The sequence below is a fragment of the Diceros bicornis genome, chromosome 1 (assembly GCF_020826845.1).
Source record: "Diceros bicornis minor isolate mBicDic1 chromosome 1, mDicBic1.mat.cur, whole genome shotgun sequence".
Taxonomy (NCBI): Eukaryota; Metazoa; Chordata; class Mammalia; order Perissodactyla; family Rhinocerotidae; genus Diceros; species Diceros bicornis.
Genome location: NC_080740.1, coordinates 36,460,159 through 36,481,495, shown reverse-complemented (window position 1 = coordinate 36,481,495; position 21,337 = coordinate 36,460,159). Strand labels below are relative to the sequence as shown.

At 37.8% G+C, this 21,337-nt stretch overlaps 1 long non-coding RNA gene across 1 annotated transcript in view; it reads left to right on the top strand.

Moving 5' to 3' along the window:
• Positions 1–20,804, top strand: part of LOC131404232 (uncharacterized) — a 61,431-nt gene extending 40,627 nt beyond the window's left edge. Inside the window, exons 3-4 of the long non-coding RNA XR_009219758.1 lie at positions 17,263–17,414; positions 19,627–20,804. This is a non-coding gene — a long non-coding RNA (uncharacterized LOC131404232). The remainder of the gene's footprint in view (positions 1–17,262; positions 17,415–19,626) is intronic.
• Positions 20,805–21,337: the final 533 nt, after the last annotated feature.

Below are 21,337 nucleotides of genomic sequence, written 5' to 3'. Positions count from 1 at the left end.
GCTCTGTCAGAGTGTTGCATAGAAGTTAATTAAGTGATGAAGAATAACTGCCAAAAAACGATGCTTTTGGATTATGATAGTTGATCTGAAGCCAAAGTTTTTGACAATTATTAAATAACATAATCAATTTTCTATTTAGGTTGCTCCAAGTAAGTGACAACACAACATACTAAGTAGGGAAGAAGAATAGTCATCTTTCTGTTCACAATAGCAGGAAAGGGTGCATCTAACAAACCCAGAAATTATTCAAGCCATTAAAGTGCAGGTTAATAAGACGGGAGCCTAAACTATCTTCCTATTCCACACTGATCAACATTATCTTAGCTGAAACAATTTCATCAATCCTTATCCTCTTTGACATATTTAGTAGTGAGTTCTACAAGAACGTCAGTAACCTGGGATCTATATCAAGCTCCTGTAACTTAGCCCAAGTGTCCCCAGAACAAGCGAAAGGAGGACATCTATTCCTGTGCAACATCTCTTTCCATCTCACTTCTCACCAAGAAAGGTGAACGTGAAACTGATCGGTCAGATTCGAAGACCCTCACTGGGCCACATGGCAAGCAGGACAGGTCAGAGTGCGTTGGAAGATGGAGCACATGACAATAGCTCTCTGGCATTCTTCCAATCTTGTACCCAAACTACAGAGGAGATAAGAGATCCAGGATCTAGTCCTCAGAGCATGTCCACTCTTTTCTCCTACTTGCCTCTGTTTCATCCTTTGCAGTCAGAATGTCTTTTCCCATATGGGGAACTCAGCATTTTTTTTTTCATATACCTTGTACTATTCTCTCTCTCACTCTGACTTTTATCATTTCTTGTGGGCTTAGAATTTTGTCTGAAAGAAGTGAAGAGTCCCCACCTCTAGTCTCTGGGTTACCCTTATCTTTCAGCCCAACAGACCTCAGTTCCAATGAGAAAGTTACCATTTGAAATTGTTCTTTGTATATGGATCTCCCTTGGGAAACTAACTGGGAGTGAGGAGAGGTGGTAGTGATGTAAGGCCCGAATTCTTGGGTCTACTGGTCATATATCATTAATACTATTAACACCTTAATCTAATTATTAACATTTGGCATAATTTTAGCAAGTGTGAGAACAGGGACTGGTCTTTGTTACACACTCCACAGAAGACCACAAGACATCACTATGCCATCTACTAAAGCTGAGAACAGAGAGCTTAGCCAATAAAATCTTCCTATGCACAGAATAAAATACAAAGAAAATATAAATAAAAACTGAATATGTTTAGGTTGTTCTCAAAGTTTACTGAAAGAGAAGCTAACAGTAGCAAGCTGACATAACCAATGCTTACTCCTCATGAAGAATATTAGCCTGAGAAACTGAGGCTTATGATTTGTCAAGGATGAAGATGGCTTAGTGATTAGAAGAGAGGTTTATACTTTGAGGGAATAAAGAAGTGTCTTTTAGACAAAAATAGCCCAGACCATTTTGAAGTAGATGATTAAGGACTGGGGACATGCCCTATTATAAGGCTCTATTAAAGTAAAATATGGTAATGGCACATAAAAGAGAAATAGGCCATTGAAACCAAATAGAGATCTTATAATCAGATTCATATATATGTGGAAACTGTGTGTGTGTGTGTGTGTATGTGTGTGTGTGTATGTATGTGTGTGTGTGTAGTATTTATAATACCACCTAGATTATATATATACCTAAAACTGGAAACAATCCAAACGTCCATTAACCAATGAGTAATCAGGGACTAGTTATACAACGGCATAACACTCAGCTATAAAAATTACCAACAACAGATATTTGCAAAAACATGAATGAATGAACCTCAAAAATCACTATGCTTGGGCCAGCCCCGTGGTGTAGTGGTTAAGTGTGCGCGTTCCACTGCTGGCGGCCCGGGTTCAGATCATGGGTGCGCACCGATGCACTGCTTGTCAGGCCATGCTGTGGCGGTGTCCCATATAAAGTGGAGGAAGATGGGCACAGATGTTAGCCCAGGGCCAGTCTTCCTCAGCAAAAAGAGGAAGATTGGCATGGATGTTAGCTCAGGGCTGATCTTCCTCACATACACAAAAAAGAATCACTATGCTAAGTTGAAAGAACTCAAGCAAAACAGTACATACTATATGATTCCATTTATACAGAATTCTATAACATTCAAATTAACCTATAGTGACAGAGAGAAGGTCAGTGGTTGCTTGGGAATTGAAGTGGAGCATGAGATGGACTGCAAATGGGCATGAGGAAACTTCTGGGGTTAAACGTTCATTGTCTTGATTGTGGTGGTGGTTTCTCAGGTGAATACATAAGTTAAAACTAGTCAACTTGTACATTTTCAATATGTGCAGTTTATTGTACTCCAATTATATCTCAATTTTTTTTAAACAAATGAGACAGGTCAAGTTCAAAGAAAAGGGGTTCAAAATATAATAAAAAAGATAATCATTATTATTAGTTTATTGGGAAGCTGGAGTGGGTTACAAAGAACAAGTAGAGGTTATTAGCCTTAAGTGGGAGAAACTACTCTTGTATCATAACAGGAGAAAAGAAGAAGAGAATGAGTGTACATACAGGTAGATTTGTATGCTTGTTAGTTGAAAATAAGGCAGCATTCTCACTTGATCACTTTTACTTTCTCTAAAGTAGATGGTAAGGTTACCTGCTCAGAGTGAGAAAGAGAGAAGGGGAGTTTAAAAAACGGTAGAGAAGGCATTTCAGTTACTATTGCTGTATAACAAATCAAACTTGGTGGCATAAAATAATAACCATTTTACGGTCCTCAAGAATTCTGTGTGTCAAGAATTTGGAGAGGGCACAGCAGAGATGGCTTATTTCTACTGCAAAATGTCTAGGACCTCAGCTGAGAAGACTTGAAGACTGAAGGTAACTCAATGGCTAATCATCTGAAGGTTCACTCTCTCACATGTCTGAAAACTGACGGTGGCTGTGGGCTAGGATCTCAGCTGGGGTTCTTGGCTCAAACAGCTACATGTCCTGGAGGCTTTCACGAAGGCTGCTTGAGCTTACTCATAACATGGTACCTGGTTCGAGAGCAGAAGAAGGCCTCCCAAAAGAACCAGGTGGAAACTGCAGCACCTTTTATGACCTACTTGAAAGCTACGTCTTTAATAAACCAGATTCAAAGAGAGGTAACACAGACCTCTCCTCTCTAATGCAAAGAATGGCAAAGTCACATTGTTATACCAGCAAGTGGGGTATTGCTCAGGCCATGGTTTGGAAAAATACAATTGGCTACAGAAAGTTTAGAAGAGCTGTCATATGTGGGAGAGTGAGCTGATCAGGGAAATACTGACAGGCATCATGTAAGATCCACGTGAGGTGATATCTAACATATAGTAGAACCATCCCTACTATATGACTCTACTGTGTGACTTTCTTCAGCAGTTCTCGGTTACCATGGGGTAAACACCAAGAAAGCAAATAGGTGGGCTCATCAGAAGCAAGGGTTGGCCAAATGTAAAAGACAGAGGGAAAAGAGAATTTAGGGTGTTGGCAAGAGTGTTTGAATCATCAAATTATATTGGATAAGGAATTTTTTAAAAAATTGAGGATAAATAGATAACAAGACAATACACAGACTGCTTATTGTTATCAACACCGAAGTTAAGAAGAAAACACATTGGCAAGAATCAGAGCAAGTACAAAACACTGGATAAGAGCACAGAGCCTGAAGCCAGACTAGCTGGGTCTGAACCTGACCTTTACCACTTACTTGCTTTGTAACTTTAAGCATGGTAAACTTTCTGTGCCTTGGTTTTCTCATCTGTAAAATGGGATAATAGTACTCTCCTCATGCAATAATTAGGAACATTAGGTTGATTATTACATATAAATCACTTAAAACAGTGTCTGGCACATAATAAGCACTAAATAAGTGCTATTATTAATATTATGAAAGGTCAAAATAATTCCTGGTATGTAATGGCTTCATCAGACACCTTAATTATAGTTTTGAAATTGGCTATATAGCTTATGCTTAATAAAAGAGAAGGCTAAATTATTCTACAATTTATAGGATCCTTGCATTACTAAATTTAAATATGTACATCTCAAATGTGCACCCACAATCTCAGGAATTCAATTCTAGTTACAGAATTCCAGTTTTAATGAACACATCCTGGACTTTCCTTAAGATATGTCATGCTTGATTTTTCTTAGAGGTAATAAGATTATCGTTGGATAACTCAAATTTGGTAAATGTCCGAGGTTGCTACTTCCTAATCCATTCCATTCACATGTCTCCTCAACAGACTGTCCAAAATAAGCTTAGTTTCCAATAGTCCTGACTATCCATATCAGCATTCACATGGAAAGGAGGTAGTCAGTTTAGTTTATCACCAATTTTTTGATGGGAATGACTATAGCACTTAGTTTTAATGTTAAAATGGAAAGATAAATCTAAACTATTTATGACTAAGGTAAAAATAAATTCTTAATCCAGTTAAAGGATGCATTAGTTCTTAATACTTCATGGTACAAGGACTTCTTACCTTAATCTTTGGTTCATCTTGGTCCCAATGATGCACGTTAAAAACAGATTTCCTGACTAGTGCTGATTCTTAGGCCACTAATTTGTTCTAAATATCTTGTATTTGGAAAGTTGGATTTATTATGCTACCTCTCTCGAGACAGTAATGACCAGGTATCCTTCTGAATACTTTTGTAATCTTTCCAGGATGACATAGCACAATTCACTGGAAATTAGCAATTCATTCATTCTGAGCATCGGGTTCATTCCACGAGTCTCAAAAGAAGACAAACTCCCACTTTGAATAATGAAATGCCTTCTGCTCTCAATATTCTGTGCCCACGACTGAGGTAAAGCATACTGAAAACAAGGAAGAGAAAAATTGCTAACTTCTAGTTAATATTCCAACAGCAGAATGATACCATGTCTTCTGATCATTTCATTAATAACAACAATTTACTGACCACTTACCTATGTTAAGTATTTTGTAAAGCATTTCGTAGGCCTCTTCACCTATGTCCTTCACATAGATTATCCCTCAGCCATGCTAAACTGTGTGTATGATAGGATGCACCACCCCATGTTACCAGGAGATGCTACCAGGACCACCCAGGGAGGGCAGGAGGAAACGAACTCCCTAATGCCCTGGTTGAAGGGGAGAGGGCAGTGAAAGCAGTAAACAGTGAAGTCCGCACAAAATAGACATGAGAACAACGTGCAAAAATATGCCCTAGAGCAAAATATTTCTATTGCCAGAGGTAGGAAAAGTACAAATATAGCTTTAATCTGATCAGTCATCCTAATGCATCTAAAGAAACTCTGTGCCAGTCAGGAGAGGTGGTTTAGAGAGATGGTGCTTAAATGAAAGCCAGAGAAGTAGAGATGGATGATCTCTCCTAAAAGCCTGGCTTAGGAAACATCTTGTTTAATAAGCAACCTGAAAAAACAACTTTCAGTGACCCAGAAACAAGCCTACAAGTAGACCATGCTGATTTACATATTTCACCTGGATGACTAACATGTCTTACTGAAAATAAGTAAATCAGCGTTTCCAGCATTTCTGCAAACAGAGTTACTTGCAGTATGCTAGCATGATTAGATTTCTGACCCTGTAGGGAGGATAATGAGATCAATCCAAAGGTCTCAGTCTTCCAACCTGCTGACTGTCACGTAGCGTCACCCACACTTCATTGCACACCTTTCCATCTCGCCAGAGCCCTAGAATAGCTTCAAGGTCAAACCTCCCAAGAGGAAGGCTGTATTACAAAATCTGAAAGTCAAGTTTCTGTGGTCACTATATCTCCTTAGTGAGCTTGTAATTCCTTGCACATGCCATTATATTGGTATTTCTCAGAGTCTTCCTTTTGCTCTCTTTTCTTCTCTCTCTCCACTATCTCCCATCTCATGTACTCCCAGGGGTCGTTGACATTGGTATCATTCAGGATACTAAGAGAAAACAGGTGGTACACTCAAATTGGGGTCAATTATGAAGGGTTTATCTAAAAAGAAGTTACTTACAAAGAAATGAACAGGTATCAGGGAACGTCACATGATAGTTCAGTGATCTGGGCTAGGGCAAAGGAGAAACTATTACCATTCCTAGACCCAAAGGGACTAGGAAAGTGACAACTAGAACCCTGGAGAAAGTTGTGTAGAGAAGGTCACCTTGAGAGAAGCAGTGACTTTCTGCTGCGGGACACAACCAGACTTAAGCAGTATCCAAGGGAAGGAAACAGATACATTTGACCTCACTCTCCTCACTCCCATTGATCTCCCTCTGGGGATTGTCGGGAGAAATTCTCCATGGGTTTATTACACGTCTGGCACGTCTTGAGAGCAGGGGCACTGACAGCCTTTGTTCTGGACTACCTTTTCAAGGATGCTGGTATAGCACACAGTCTTGGAAGATGAAGATTGTGTATCCCTCCGGAGTCAAGGGCAGCCATGCTGATTGCCCATTACAAAACATTCAGATTCCCTAGGCTCTAGACTCTTCTCTTGTGCAAGTATCACCTGACCTTCCTCACATTACCCTGTCGACATTAGGGTTTGGGGAACAGACACAAGAAAATGCTGATACTCTAGCTATTGCTACTGCTGTAATTGATACAGTTTTTTTTGTCTCTGACCAGGAGCCCCATGTCCTCTGTTACCTTCCATGGCAAGCTAACTCATTTGCTTGCAAGTAGGGTAAAATCTCAGGCTCTTCGCAGTTCTTGACAGGGGTTCCTATTGGCAGAACTTTATCTGAAGTCAAAGAGTAGAGGAGTCTGTTGATAACCCAAAGAGGTCAGCTGCCTGGAGTGAGAACAGGGCCGAGAAGTATGAGAAGTGCATCTGAAAGAGTAAGTGAAGTATATCTGTTACATCATCTAAATGCTATTGACTATCAAATCTGTATCTCCAGGCCTGAGTGAATATATCCCGAGCTTCTGACTCACACATCTAACTACCCACTGACTGTCCCATGGGCGTCTCAAACTCCCAAGGTTTTCCATTTCAGGGAATGACACCACCATCTATCTGTCCAGCTGCCTAACCTGTGTTTTATTCTTGACTCTTGCCTTCTCACTCCCAAAATCTCATCTTGTCAATACTAATTCGCCTCTAGCCTATTTCCCTTTATCCGTATTATCACCAGCCTCATTCAGGCCATCTCCTTTCTGGATTATCAGATCAACCTTCTTACACTTTTTGCCTCATCCTGACTATCTCCTGAGCTCTCTCAACACTCTGGACACATTGACCTTCTTTCAGTTCCTCATACTAGCCATGCTCCTTCCCATCACAAGTCTTTTCGACACACTGTCCTCTCTTCCAGAAACATGTTTTCCTTTCCTCTTTGTACACATAACTCCTGCTCATCCTTCAGATCTCTGATCAAATATTTCCTCTTCAGAGATACCCCCCCTGCCCCTCAAGATAGGCCATGCTTTTCTTTCCCCACTAGACTATGCTTTCTGTGAGGGTAGGAACCGATTCGTTCTTGTTCATCATGATAATCCCTGCTCCAGGCACAAAGCCTGCCACAGAGTAGGCTCCAACACAGATGTGTCACCTGAAGAGTACAATGAAACACAATGGCCCAGGCCACAGTCAAATATGCCTATTGTGTAGGCGCTCACTAGACCAATAAAAAATTATATGTGCAAATAACTCACCTAGACATAATGCTGGATCTGAGGATCTTTTTTGGAGCTATTTGGGGATTTCTGGCAAAATGGGAACATTACCAAAGAAATACTCTCAAGAATAGTGTGAAGTGTAGATAAAATAATTTTCAGGTGTTCACTGTACTGAAAATTTGGTATCTAAATATTTTTCATGGTCAAATTAACATTTTTATGTGTGTGTGTGAAGATTAGCCCTGAGCTAACATCTGTTGCCAATCCTCCTCTTTTTGCTGAGGAAGATTGGCCGTGGGCTAACATCCGTTCCCATCTTCCTCTACTTTACATGGGACGCCGCGACAGCATGGCTTGACAAGCAGTGCATCAGTCCGTGCCCAGGATCCGAACCTGCAAACCCCGGACCACTGAAGCGGAGTGCGTGACCTTAACCACTTCGCCACCGGGCCAGTCCCCATATTAACATTTTTTTGAATCCTAAAACATGACTTAAAAAAAAAAGGTGACATTTCCCCTATAGCAACCTGAATCTAAATTAACGTAGCAGAAACAAAATGGTAATTAGAACTATAACTGAGACATTTTCATTCCTATTCCAAAGCATTTATTCTCATGCATAACATCTGAGCTTTGAGTTTCTGGTTTTAATAGCTTCTTTTTTATATATTTAAGAAGAAATGCGTAAACTGAAACATAGGGATTAGCTCCACATGAGTAAAAACAATATAATTTATCTGTCACTATCTTACCACTCTCAGAACAAGAACAGTTTAATTTCCTCATTTTTATCTATGAAGATACGGTGTTAACACTGGAGGAACACAACCACTAGTATTTTAATTTCCTATTTTAATTGAGGAATGTGATAAAGAGAGTGCATATTCCCTGTAGTACCATGCAGAGATTTTATTTTTCTAGACAGTCCCACCAATTCCAAAGCCATACTCTTGGATAAGGCATTGGAAATACATCTTTCCAACTTACTTCAAACTCTTAAGTTCTGTGTCAGCAGCAGCTGAGGTGGTGACTCTAGGACAACTTACCCCCAGCTGAGAAGTAAAAAAATGCATTAAGCTTTTTATTTTGGAGAGAGGGTGTCCATATATCACCCCATGCTCAATTTGACTAGGCTGTTCATTGAACTAACCTCTTTTTTTTTTTTTCAGGACATCTCTCTCTTTTGTACATTCTTTGTTGCAGCTGAAACTGATGAATAGCAAAAGCAGATAAGCAATTCCAAATCCACAACCTGAGTTTCCTGCCTCTTCTCTTTATAACCCCTTTACTGTCCCACATAGTGGGAGGAAGGGGAATTGGAGAGGCAGAATAGTGTAATGGAGACACACTGGACTAAAGCAGGGGGTGGGTGGCACCTAGTTTTGCCCCTGACCTGTTGCCGTTTAATCTTTAATTCAGTTTCCAAAATTTAAAGTGAGTCACAGGATTAACTCTAAGGTCCTTTACGCTCTGTGATTATTACTGCCAGAAAGAGAGAGACAAAAAAATCATTTTTTTCTCAACTCTACTCAAGTAGAATTCACATCTCTTTTACACCTGAAAGTTTCTCATTGATATTTGGTTTTAAAAAATAATGAGGATGACAGCAACTTTTTGCAACAGACTAATCTGTACAAATCAATAAGAACATTCTTGGTTTTATTTCTTAATAGCCATTGATAAGCACACGGAAAAAAAATAAGCAAACAAATTCTAATTCTAAAATGTTCATAAGCCAATACCAATTTATAGAATTTGAGTTATTTCTGTAATTTTGTTCTTACTTGAGTCAATTTGCTAGTTATCAAACTAGAAATTTACATTGTTATCAAAGTAGAAATTTTTCTCTAAAATTTAGGTGGTAAAATGCTAAGTGCATTTATATAGATGGTGACTTAAATATTTGATTCAAATTATTCACAGTATCTTTTAGGGATTAATTATTCCATGTCTAGACATTGCTTTTATACTGAAGTATCTTTCTGAGTAAACAGTTCAGAAAGAACTCATGCATCCAGGGTGTCGGAAGCAATGTGACAAAGCCCCTAACTCACTAAGATCCACAGAGGGTGTCAGGCAAGCCCACATGGCACTAAGCTGGTGACTAGGAGTTGGCCGTGTAGACACAGGCATTCCAGGTCTAGCTCCAGAGGGTTTATTGAATGGCTGTGGTCTGGCTACCTGAAAATAAATCTAATTCTGTATGCCAACAAATCTCCCAATTTTAGTCTTGAGATTGCTTTACAATTTTAAAAATTAGTGAGGATCCCAAGAAATTCTCTGTCTGTATGGGTTATATTTACCATTATTTACTATGTAGGAAATTACAAGTGAGAAATCTTTTAAATATGCCTTTATTAATTCCTTTTAAACTAACAAGAAAATTATTTTATGTGAAGACAAATAACATTTATATGAAAAATAACTGCTTCGTAAAACAAAAAAAAAAGTGAGAAGAGTGGCACTGCTTATATGTATTGCAAATCTCCTTAATGTCCTGCTTAATAGAAAACAACTGTATTTTCCTATATATATCTGCATTAGATCTGTTGAAATATGTTGCTTTAGGTGAAGCATATGAAAAAAATTCTGGTCTCATCTAGATACATAGTTGGAAAGCAGGAGTATTTTAATTGCCTTTTCATTTAATTGTGGACATCCTACATGAACAACTATATGAACTGATGTAAAACAAAGTATGACATTGTTAGATTAAGAAAGTAACTAGTTGATCAATATGTAGAGTAACTTCTGTTTTTTTAAAAATAAATGTACAAGTATATGTATGGACATGTAAATATGGCTGTATAAGCATAGGGAAAGTTCACGATAAACACTATATTATTTAGCCTCTAAAATATGTGTCATACAGTATTACAAAATATCTATAAATATTATAAGCTCTAGGGGGTGGGTGGTTCCAAAAAAAAATGACACACAAATTGTGAATATGTTTTACTTTCTTGTGTGTGTTTCAAATGTAAAAAGTTGGGGGATGAAGGGGTGGGGGTAGTTAGAGGGGAAGCCAGATCAGTTTCAGACTTTGGCAACACATATTGCCAGAAGACAAGGAAAATTTACAGAGTCCTCAGTAAAAATGGTTCTACTCAATTTCATATCTACCAAATTATTTATTAATATGTGAAAACAACACAAAATTCTCAGATAAGCTAAGGACACAGAAGAAATATCATCTAAATGTCCTCTTGAAAATACTTTAAGACATATTCTAGCCAGGTAAAAGAGAAAATTCCAAGGAGTTGTATATTTCAAGCAGTATTACATCAGCCCAATTACTTGAGTTAAGCATATAAAATAGATACTGGAACAGGTAAAACTTTTGATGTAGAATGTCTAGTATTTTTTTCCTCTGCTTTTGGAACTCTCCACAGCACTAGCGCACTGGATTCACTGTTAATCTGTTTTCTAACAATAAGCTGCATAGCTTAAATAGTTGGTCCGAAATTTTCTCCACGGGTTGAAAACTATTAACTAAACATTTTTAGTTATAAATTTAACTAAATATTAACATGGTGAAAAAATGAACGAAAGTAAACTAGAAGTGTTATTGCAAATTTTGACCATCTATGGTAAACATCTAAGACAGAAGCAATAAGTTAGTTTATTTTCCTAGAATTCTGTTCTTTGGAAGATTGTATTTAACTTAGTTCCATTTAAAATGTTACTTAATGTTTCTACATATCCTTTATAGCAATTGGTTTAAAAATGACAAACTCGGGGCCGGCCCAGTGGCGCAAGCGGTCAAGTGTGCGCGCTCCGCTGCGGTGGCCCGGGGTTCACTGGTTCAGATCCCGGTCGCACACCGATGCACCGTTTGTTGAGCCATGCCGTGGCGGTGTCCCATATAAAGTAGAGAAAGATGGGCATGTTATGGGCATGGGATGTTAACTCAGGGCCAGTCTTCTTCAGAAAAAAGAGGAGGATTGGCATCAGATGTTAGCTCAGGGCTGATCTTCCTCACAAAAAAAAAAAAAAAGACAAACAAATTTACTGTCATTATTATTTTCCTATTGCTTTCCTCCAATTTTTCTTCTAATGTTTCCATTTTCCAGATATGCAATATCATGTTTCTTCATCACTATTTATCCAAGTTATTCTTGTTTAATTATTTTAATCTTTTCTCATAAATCATTTAACCAGCTCCTTATCCTTCTTGTCCTTTTCTGATTCCTTCTAGATTTCTAGAGTTAATGAGGTGGTCAGAACTTAACAGTACTTAACATGCTGTGTTTCTGCAAGACTTAGATAAGAATTACCACCCTGTCCTATGTCATACTATTTCTGTATATACACAAACTATCATATTTAGGCTCCATGATGCTATATAAAGTATTTATTATTTAATCAACTCTTAGGTCCTTTCTGGCAACTTTCTCACACAGGATAATATCTATATGATTGGTTTATTTCAAGTCAACACAAGTTAAAATTATGTATTCAGTATCTGCCATATGCTCTCCTCTGTAACGTGTGCATGAAGGACTCAAATGTACTTAGGGAAGGAACAGGGGAATAAAGGGGCGAGCGAACATGTGGGCCCCTTACTGAAGAAGAATTGCCACAGAGTTTTAACAAATATTTTTGTTATATATTTACAAGCTTGGGATGGGTTGACTGTTATTATTTTAAAAATAAAGTGTATTACAATAGACATTGAAGACATTCTTATCTCTATTATGTAAACTAAAACAGGTGAACATGCCAGTCTGTGCACATAAAAGGCCAATGATTAAATTGGAGGGAAAAACTACTTAACTCATAGCCTAATAATATTCATTCAAATATTGATTAATTGTCTATTTTGAGTCTGGCACTGTACTCGATATTTGGAATAAGATGAAAGAATTAGTTTCTATCTATAAGGAAAAGCAGGAAAGAGAAGGCAATATGGTGGTGAAACGCGGGCTCAGAGCTCAGACTCCCTGAGTCAAATGAGGTTTTTTGCTTTTTAGCCGTGTGACTGAAAAAGTTATTGAACCTCTCGAACCCAGTTTCCTTCTCAGAGGCTTAGAAAACATATAAACCTAAGTTAAATGCCTGCCATTTACTAGAGAGTACTTAAGGTTGGCACTTACTATAATTAAGAGCTTTACATAAATTATCTCATTTAGTCATGATTTTTCTCGTGAAGAAAGGGAGGCTCAGAGAGGCTAAGTCACCCAGTAGGGAAACAACAGACTTGCGATTGAAACGCAGTTTTATTTCCAATCTCATGTTGTTTCTTTTTGTTTTTAATTATGTTTGTTTTAATCAATGATATACACAGAGTTTTAAGTGTTAAATTGTTCTAAAAGAATTATTATGAAAACTATTACTCTTTACAGCTTTACTTTCCACCATTTCTAACTCCCAGAGTTAAGTGCCTACAAGTCTTTGAGCTATTTTTATTGACTATTTCCCTCTACAACACTAAATAATCCTGTTTACAGTGAACCACTTGACTGAGGAGAGGAGGGGATGGGTGAGAGAGACAGAGATTAACTGTTGGCCTTTCACAATGAAAAATGAGAACCAAGAACTCTTTCATCATTTCTATACTTCTCCTTCCATCCTCCCCAAACAGTAATATACTATATTCAGTGTTGACATTATTATGACTATTTAACATTTGTAGTGAAGTTATATACTTTGATTATATTGCATAACTTTTTGTATAACTTTTTATTTTCTTCAGATTTAATAACTGTTCTAGTTTCCCGTGGGCTTAACATCAATGTGTTTTCAAACTCTTCTCCAATTCTCTAAATCTTTCAATGCTTTCAAATATTCCAGGTATTTTTTATCAGTTTCCTCTACTGGAGACATTTCTCTCAGAGCTTTCTGATTCTCTAAATCTTTCAATGCTTTCAAATATTCCAGGTATTTTTTATCAGTTTCCTCTACTGGAGACATTTCTCTCAGAGCCTTCTGACCTGGGATGATCCCCTTCTATGCTGGCCAAAGTCCTCCTCCTATGCATTCTCTTCACAATCAACGTGAATATTCTCTTCATCTCTTCCTTGAGTTCAATTCCTTATTCCCTGAATCCTAGTAATTCCTCTTTCTTCATGTATTCCCTTATTTTAATGCAGCAACTCTTCTTGAAGCTTCCCAAGAAAGAGTAGTTAAGAGTTATAAGTTTTTTGAGGCTTTGCATGTCTGAAAACATCTGAGTCTTATTTCACATTCAACTGACAGTTTTTTGCTGGGTATAGAATTTTAGATTGGATATTACTTATCATCAAAATTTGGAAAACATCTTACTCCACTGTTTTCCAGCTTCCAGCATTGCTGTGAGGAATTCTGAGGCTGTTCCGATTTCTGATCCTTTATATGTTACAATCACCAACTCCACCCCTCTTTATGTTTCTAGGACTTTCTGTTTGTCTCCAGTGTTCTCTTTCATGATGCTATGTCTTGGTTTGACTCTATTTTTTTCTGTTCTGGGAACTCAATTGGCCCTTTCAATCTGGAAACTCAGTTCCTCATTTCTGGAAATTTTTCTTGAATCAATCCTCTAACGTTTTCCTTCCTTCCATTTTCTCTGTTCTCGCCTTCTATACGTCTCATTATTCAGATATTGTGTCTCCACTATTGAATTTATCAACTTACTTTTCAATTTTCCATATGTATATATAAACTTCCAAGAGCTTTCCTCTGAATATTCTTTTGAAAATCACATCTTGTTCTTGTGTCAAAGATCCAGTATTTTTTATGTCTGAGAATAGTAATGATTAATTTTTTTAAGCTTTCATTTTCCTGTTAAGTCTCTGTTTCTTATAGGTTTTGTTTGTTTGTTTTGATCTCTGTCTTTTATGTTATATATTTCCTCACATGTTAATTGTTGCATATCTTGCTCATAAAAAACTGACTGGAAATTCTGTGAGCGGCTGGACAATGGACTTTATAAGGGGGCATCTGGCTAATCTTTTTCATTAAAGAAACTCTGATATCTTAAATATTTTCTCTTAGGCTTGTCAGAAATCCCAAAAAATAATCTTCCAATCATTCAGGTTTTCAGAGCCCAGTGGGAAAATAGGTCTGTGGGGGAAAGAGGATCTTAATATTCAGATGTAATCTTTCATTTAACATCAGTTTCAGTTTGGTTCTCTCCCCTCATATGTGCCCAGTTCAGCAACATGTGGCTTATTGTCTAGAAAGAAAAATATCTTTATTATCTATAAAGAAAAATATTCAGTTTACTGTTGGGTTAGAGTAGAAGCTGTGTTGAATGGCAGGGGAAACTGCTTCTCTAAGAGTCTTTCAGCCTCCACATTCACCCTCACTTTCTGAGGTATCTAAGGTACCAATTCCCGAGCAGATTTGGGGGTCTACTGTGCAAATCAGTGTGCTTCCTGTGTTTCTTCATGATCGGCTTAAGATTCAGCTCTCTCAGACTTACTAAGTCTTTCTTATTTCTAAAATAATCCTGATGTTGTTGCCTCTTCTGCCCATCTCTATCTTATACATTACATCAAACTAAAAAGCTTCTGCACAGCAGAGGAAACCATCAACAAAGTGAAAAGGCAACCTACTGAACAGGAGAAAATATTCGCAAATCTTATATCTGATCAGGGGCTAATATCCAAAATATATGAAGAAGTCATACAACTTAATAGCAAAAAAACAAACAATCTGATTTTAAAAATGGGAAGATCTAAATAGACATTTTTCCAAAGATATACAAATGGCCAACAAATACATGACAAGATGCTAAACATCACTAATCATCAGGGAAATGCAAATCAAAACCACAGTGAGATATCACCTCACACCTGTTACGATGGCTATTACCAAAAAGACAAGACATAACTAGTGTGGGTGAGGATGTGGAGAAAAGGGAACCCTCATGCACTGTTGGTGGGAATGTAAATTGGTACAGCCACTATGGAAAACAGTATGGAAGTTCCTCAAAAAATTAAAAATAGAACTACCACATGATCCAGCAATTCCACTTCTGGGAATTTATCTGAAGAAAACAAAAACAGTAACTCAAAAAGATATATGCACCCCTATGTTCATTCAGCACTATTTACAATAGCCAAGATGTGGAAACAATGTAAGTGTCCACTGATGGATGAATGGATAAAGAAAATGTGGTATAAATATACACCGGAATATTATTCAGCCATAAACAAAGAAGGAAATCTTGCTATTTGCAACAACATGGAGGGACCTTGAGGGCATTATGCTAGGTGAAATAAGTCAGACAGAGAAAGACAAATACCATATGATCTCACTTATATGTGGAGAAGCAAAAAACAAACAAACAAAAAACCCAACCTCATAGATACAGAGAACAGATTGGTGGTTGCCAGAAATGGGGGATAGAGGGTGGGAGACACGGGTACAGGAGGTCAAAAGTTACAATCTTCCAGTTTTAAAATAAATGAGTGATGGGGATGTAATGTACAGCATGGTGACTACAGTTAATAATACTGTATTGCATATTTGAAAGCTCTTATGAGAGTAGATCTTAAAAGTTCTCATCACAAGTAAAAAAAAAAATTTTGTAACTATGTATAGTGATAGATGTCAACAATGTGGTGATCATTTTGCAATACATACAAATATTGAATCATTATGTTGTACACCTGAAACTAACATAACATTATATGTCAATTATGCCTCAATAAAAAAATCCTTCTACATTTAGTGGGGTTTTAGGAAATAATTTGGAAAGTATATACATGTGTGCTAGGTACATGTGTTTATGCTCTATCTTTAACCAGAAATCCTCTAATTCTATGCTTTTCCAACTATTTTAGAGAAGAGAAATACTGAATAATGTACTTTACTTTTTCACATTTCCTTGTTTTTGGCTTTCCCTCAGTTCAGCAAGAGACACTCATTGCTTTGAGGAAGATTAGGATTCATAGAGCTGGAATGCAAAAAAAAAAGTATTGCAGAATAGGTTCTTGAAGCCCATTTCAGGAAAAACAGCAGAAAAGTCAAGCCTTCAATTACAAGAGACATACACATAAGAGAGAAAAGTTTTCTAAATTCAAAAATTTCCTAGTAAATATCAAGGACCCAAGCTAAGAGGACTGAGCATATGGTTTTTACTATAAACCATGGGGTATGAAATTCCTGCTATATGAGATGGTAATAAAAATTCCTTCCCAGGGTAGAGGAACTAGCCTGCAGAAAGAGGAGAAGTGAGGAGGCCTCAGCCCTGAGCTTCTCCCAGTACTAGGTGGGAAGGGGAGCTGCTAAAGAATATCTCAAGATAAATATAAGAATCTGTGAGCAGGGATAAATGTGGTTTAGTTGCCATATGGAAATCTGAGCAGAGATCTCCTTATGGATTACATCCTGCCAACATGGCGCAGGGGCAATAAAGCTGTATAATTAGACAGATGTCATCCTTAAATTGAGTCAAAATAAGCAAATTAGAGATACTGCCTCTGTATAATAACAAACTGGAAATATATTGGCTACCTCCTTGACATGCTAAAAAAAAAATCAGCATCCATATGCATCTTTATCAGTAAAATACCAACAAGTTCCTCACATAGTAAAGACCAGTATAATAAGGGTAGGAATCAACAATCTGAAGAAATGTGATATTAGTGCTAAACGTTTGTTTTTCTATAACTGTTAAGATCTTCACTTATTTATAATCTAATTCCCCATATGACTATTTTTTATCTAACTCTGTGGCAGTTTTCACAGATCACAGAGTGACACCAGAGAGGTCACTAAGAAGATGAAGCTTTTACCGGCCCCTGTGGAACCTGTGGGACTCTGGTGTCCCAATAACCAAGGCTCATCAGGAAGTGAGCAGCATAGCACGTGCTTCCCTGGATTTCTTTAAGGTATGGGGATGGGGGCAGGGAGATAATGGGCCAGACAACACATGGAGTTGAGTTCCCCAATTTTTTATTTCACAAATAAGTAATTACAAGGAATATCAATAATTACAACCAAAATAGCAAATCAAATCCAGTCAGTGCCTGTGCAAATTCCTATTACTATTATGATTATAATTTTCAAAAAAATATTTTTGAAGTAAAATGGCAGATAAATCACATGGTACAAAAAGAATCATAAAAATAAAATTCTCTGGACTGTTTTAGTCTATTCTCCAGGGCATGTTATTCCTCTAGTGGCTCTAAAATGACTATAGAGGAATCAATTTCAGAAATTAAAAATAAGTCTAATTGGAATCAGAAACTATTACAAACAACAGACTTAGATGATAATTATCAAACTCCAAATAATGCCCTAATCAGATAGAAATTCATTAATTATGTTTCTTAAATTTAGGCAAAGGTAGTAAAACCACAAAACATGGTTTTTGGTTTTTCTGGCTTTGAAATTATCCTAATCAGTAGTGGGCAGTAAGGAAATATGAGTAGAGGTATCTCTCTCTTCCCACTTAGATCAGGGGGTGTAAAAGATCCCTCTCAATAGAGCATCAATGTTCATGTGTCTTTTAGAACAGTCTGATCATAAATGAACTAAGTATTACCTTTTGCAGTTACGGTCAATTCTTATACTTGTTTGTGATGCAAAATGTACTAGTTTGTGTGAATTTCTTTAGCAAGCCATTTCTCCTGCCTGATGTATTATAATAAAGACATTAAACAAGACCTTACCTAAGACTAATTTCTACGGCACTGAATCTGATGCTTTGCTGTTTATCATTATGCTTTATTTATGGTCTTTCAGTCATTTCAATTTATGTTGCCAGGCTCCATCAAGACAATTTGAAATAGTAATGAAACATTAGAGTCCATGCTTCTCTATAAAACCAAGATATTAGGCATTAAGAATTAGCGAGACGTATTCTCAGCCATACCTAGTTTCTTAATTTTGTAAAGTATATTGGACAGGATTTGAATATGTAATTTTAAGAAACCTTCTTGGGAAACCATATAGGTTTTCCATTTACTTCTGGATGTTCACCTAGAAAATTAAGGTCACTTATTTGCCATAGTTTGAAGCTTGTCCCAGCCTGAGGCCAAACTCTCCGAGCTACTCAGTACAACTAGAGTAGTCAGATCAAAGCACTGAGTTTTTTAGGATGACTGTTACATGGATTTATATGAAAACCTGTGCCTCTGTAGATATATACAGTGTTTGTCACACATGCATAGAATTGAGGTCCTCCACACTTATTTTTGCTTATAAACTTGGATGGATTGTGTTAGTTCTGGGCTGTGAAAGACAAACACTGCAAAGTATATAACCTTTCTCGTACAGTAAGTAGAGATGGAGAGAAGCAAAGCTAGTTAAAGAGATCCAGATGGACCACAGGCACAAAAATAGACTAAATCTACATCCAATTCTGCAATTCAGAGGTGGTAGTAAATCCACAAAGCTGAGATGGCAAAACAGCCCTTCATACAGTCAAAGAAGCAGAATTAAAGGATGTTAATCCACCAGAGCTGGGCAGTAGACCCCAAATTTTGGTAGACAAGAAAGGGTAAGCTGGATCCTGTTTGAGTAGCTCCAACAGGAAGATCCAAAGCCCTTATTTTCCCCCCATGGTCCTCAACTTTCTGAATGAATGAAATAATGGCATGAGCCCACATTTTCCCATCCTGCTAACATTCTATTAGTGCGTGAATAAGCAGGAAAGAAAGCTAAGGAAAATATACTACTCTATTCTTAGAGAGACTATAGGCTTGATTAGATCTATACCTAATCAAGGATGAATAACAGAAAAACATAAAAAAATTAGAACCATTCATACAACTTTAAAACAAAAGAAAAATATATATAGCATGCTAAACAAATTTAAAGAACATATTTATTAAACTTTATATCAGAAAAATAAAATTGTAAACAGCAACTTCTTTACATTCTTAAACGATGGCAGGGGCTGGTATACTAGAGAGCAAGGTCAGGGTGATACGCTAAAGGATGAAGTATGTGTCTTACGTTAACAGCTAATATTTAGTGCTGTCTCCATCACTGCCAGAATGAATGGGGCTGGGAACACTAGTGGAGGTGAGAGTGAACTCCTCCCATAATTACACCTAATAACTCTCTTGAAGAACTTTGGGCTTGCTGTGTTTGCAGGTCCTAGGATCCACAGAAGGAGTGATTCTACCAGGAAACAGAGTTACGTGAAATAAAATGGAAACAGAATGTTACCAGATCATTTTGGGTTCCTCATGCCACCAAGCCAACAGTCTGGGAAGCAAGTCTATGTACTGGCCAAGATTATTGACCCCAACGAGGAAGAAATTGGGTTACTGCCACACAACAGAGGAGTACATGTGAAACCCAGGGAGTCACTGGGTCACCTCTGAGCATCTTCTTGTCCAATATTTGTGGTCAATGGGAAACTGCAGTGATCTAACAAAAACAATACCACTGAGGACTCAGATCCTGCAGAAATGAAGGACTGGGTCACCAGCTGGGTTAAAAACACCATCCAGCTGAGGCTGCAACAGAGGTAAGGGGAACACGGAATGGGTGGTAGAAGAAGGCTGCTATGATTAGGAAGGAAGAAGGCTGTGTGACCAGCTACAGAGTCAGGGGCTTTAGCAGCTATATTTTATATCACTAAACTGTTTCTCTAACTCGCTTAACACCTCTTCTTCTTGTTATCTTATGTGAAAGAGCATCAGCGGCATATAATATTTTAGGTGGGAGTACGACATACTGGCATCATCTCTAATAAGATAGCTGATGGTATTTCCTGCATCTCCTTTGTTGGGTTTCAACCAGAGAAAGGAAAAAGAGTGGATACTGAGGGGCAAAAGGGACTAGCTGTGCTAGATATCTTCTGATGCACCTCATATCTGCTCTCCACCTTTCTCCACCCCATGTCTTGCAAGCCTGACATGTATGGACTATATCAAAGGGCTCTCTTTTACTCTGGATTCCAGTTGAATTTGGCTAATGGAGAGCCACAGCAGGAGTCAGGAAAGAACATGGAGAGTAAGGTTAGGGTGTCTATTCTCCTTGCTCCCTCCTGTGTCCCACAATCAAAGGTTAGTGCTACTCTTTCCAGCAACTGCTCCCTCATCTCCTTCCTTCAGATTTAGGAGTGGTAACGGGCTCTGTTGTTGTTAGCCCAGGACACCAAATTGTAAATTATCCATTATTAAATCCTCCTTGAATTATCTTAATTTGAATGTGCCATCTGTTTTCAGGTAGGACCCTGACTAATACAAGTAGCATAACACAATCAAAGACATTTTTTTGTGTGTGTGTGAGGAAGATCAGCCCTGAGCTAACATCCATACCAATCCTCCTCTTTATGCTGAGGAAGACCGGCCCTGAGCTAACATCTATTGCCAATCCTCCTCCTTTTTTTTTTTTTTTTTTTACCCTTTTTCTCCCCAAAGCCCCAGTAGATAGTTGTACGTCATAGTTGCACATCCTGCTAGTTGCTGTATGTGGGACACCGCCTCAGCATGGCCCGACAAGGGGTGCGTTGGTGCATGCCCGGGATCCGAACCCGGGCCGCCAGTAGCAGAGCGCGTGCACTTAACTGCTAAGCCACGGGGCCGGCCCCCAAAGACATTTTTATCTTGAAAATTACATAGTTTTACTTTACCTTGGGAGAGAAACTAAGTATTACTTTGAATTTGGAGTAGGCTTTGAGGAATTAAGGAAGAGAAAAAAGCTCAAATAAGATTTAGATTTATTAGAATTGTCTTCGAGATTTTTTTTTCATTTGATTTTCTGTTTAAGTGTTAGACAGAAAATAACCTGAGTAAAGAACCCAGATTGATTTAGTGTTACAGATTCCCTTGAAAGAAAGCAGGCAGACTCTGAA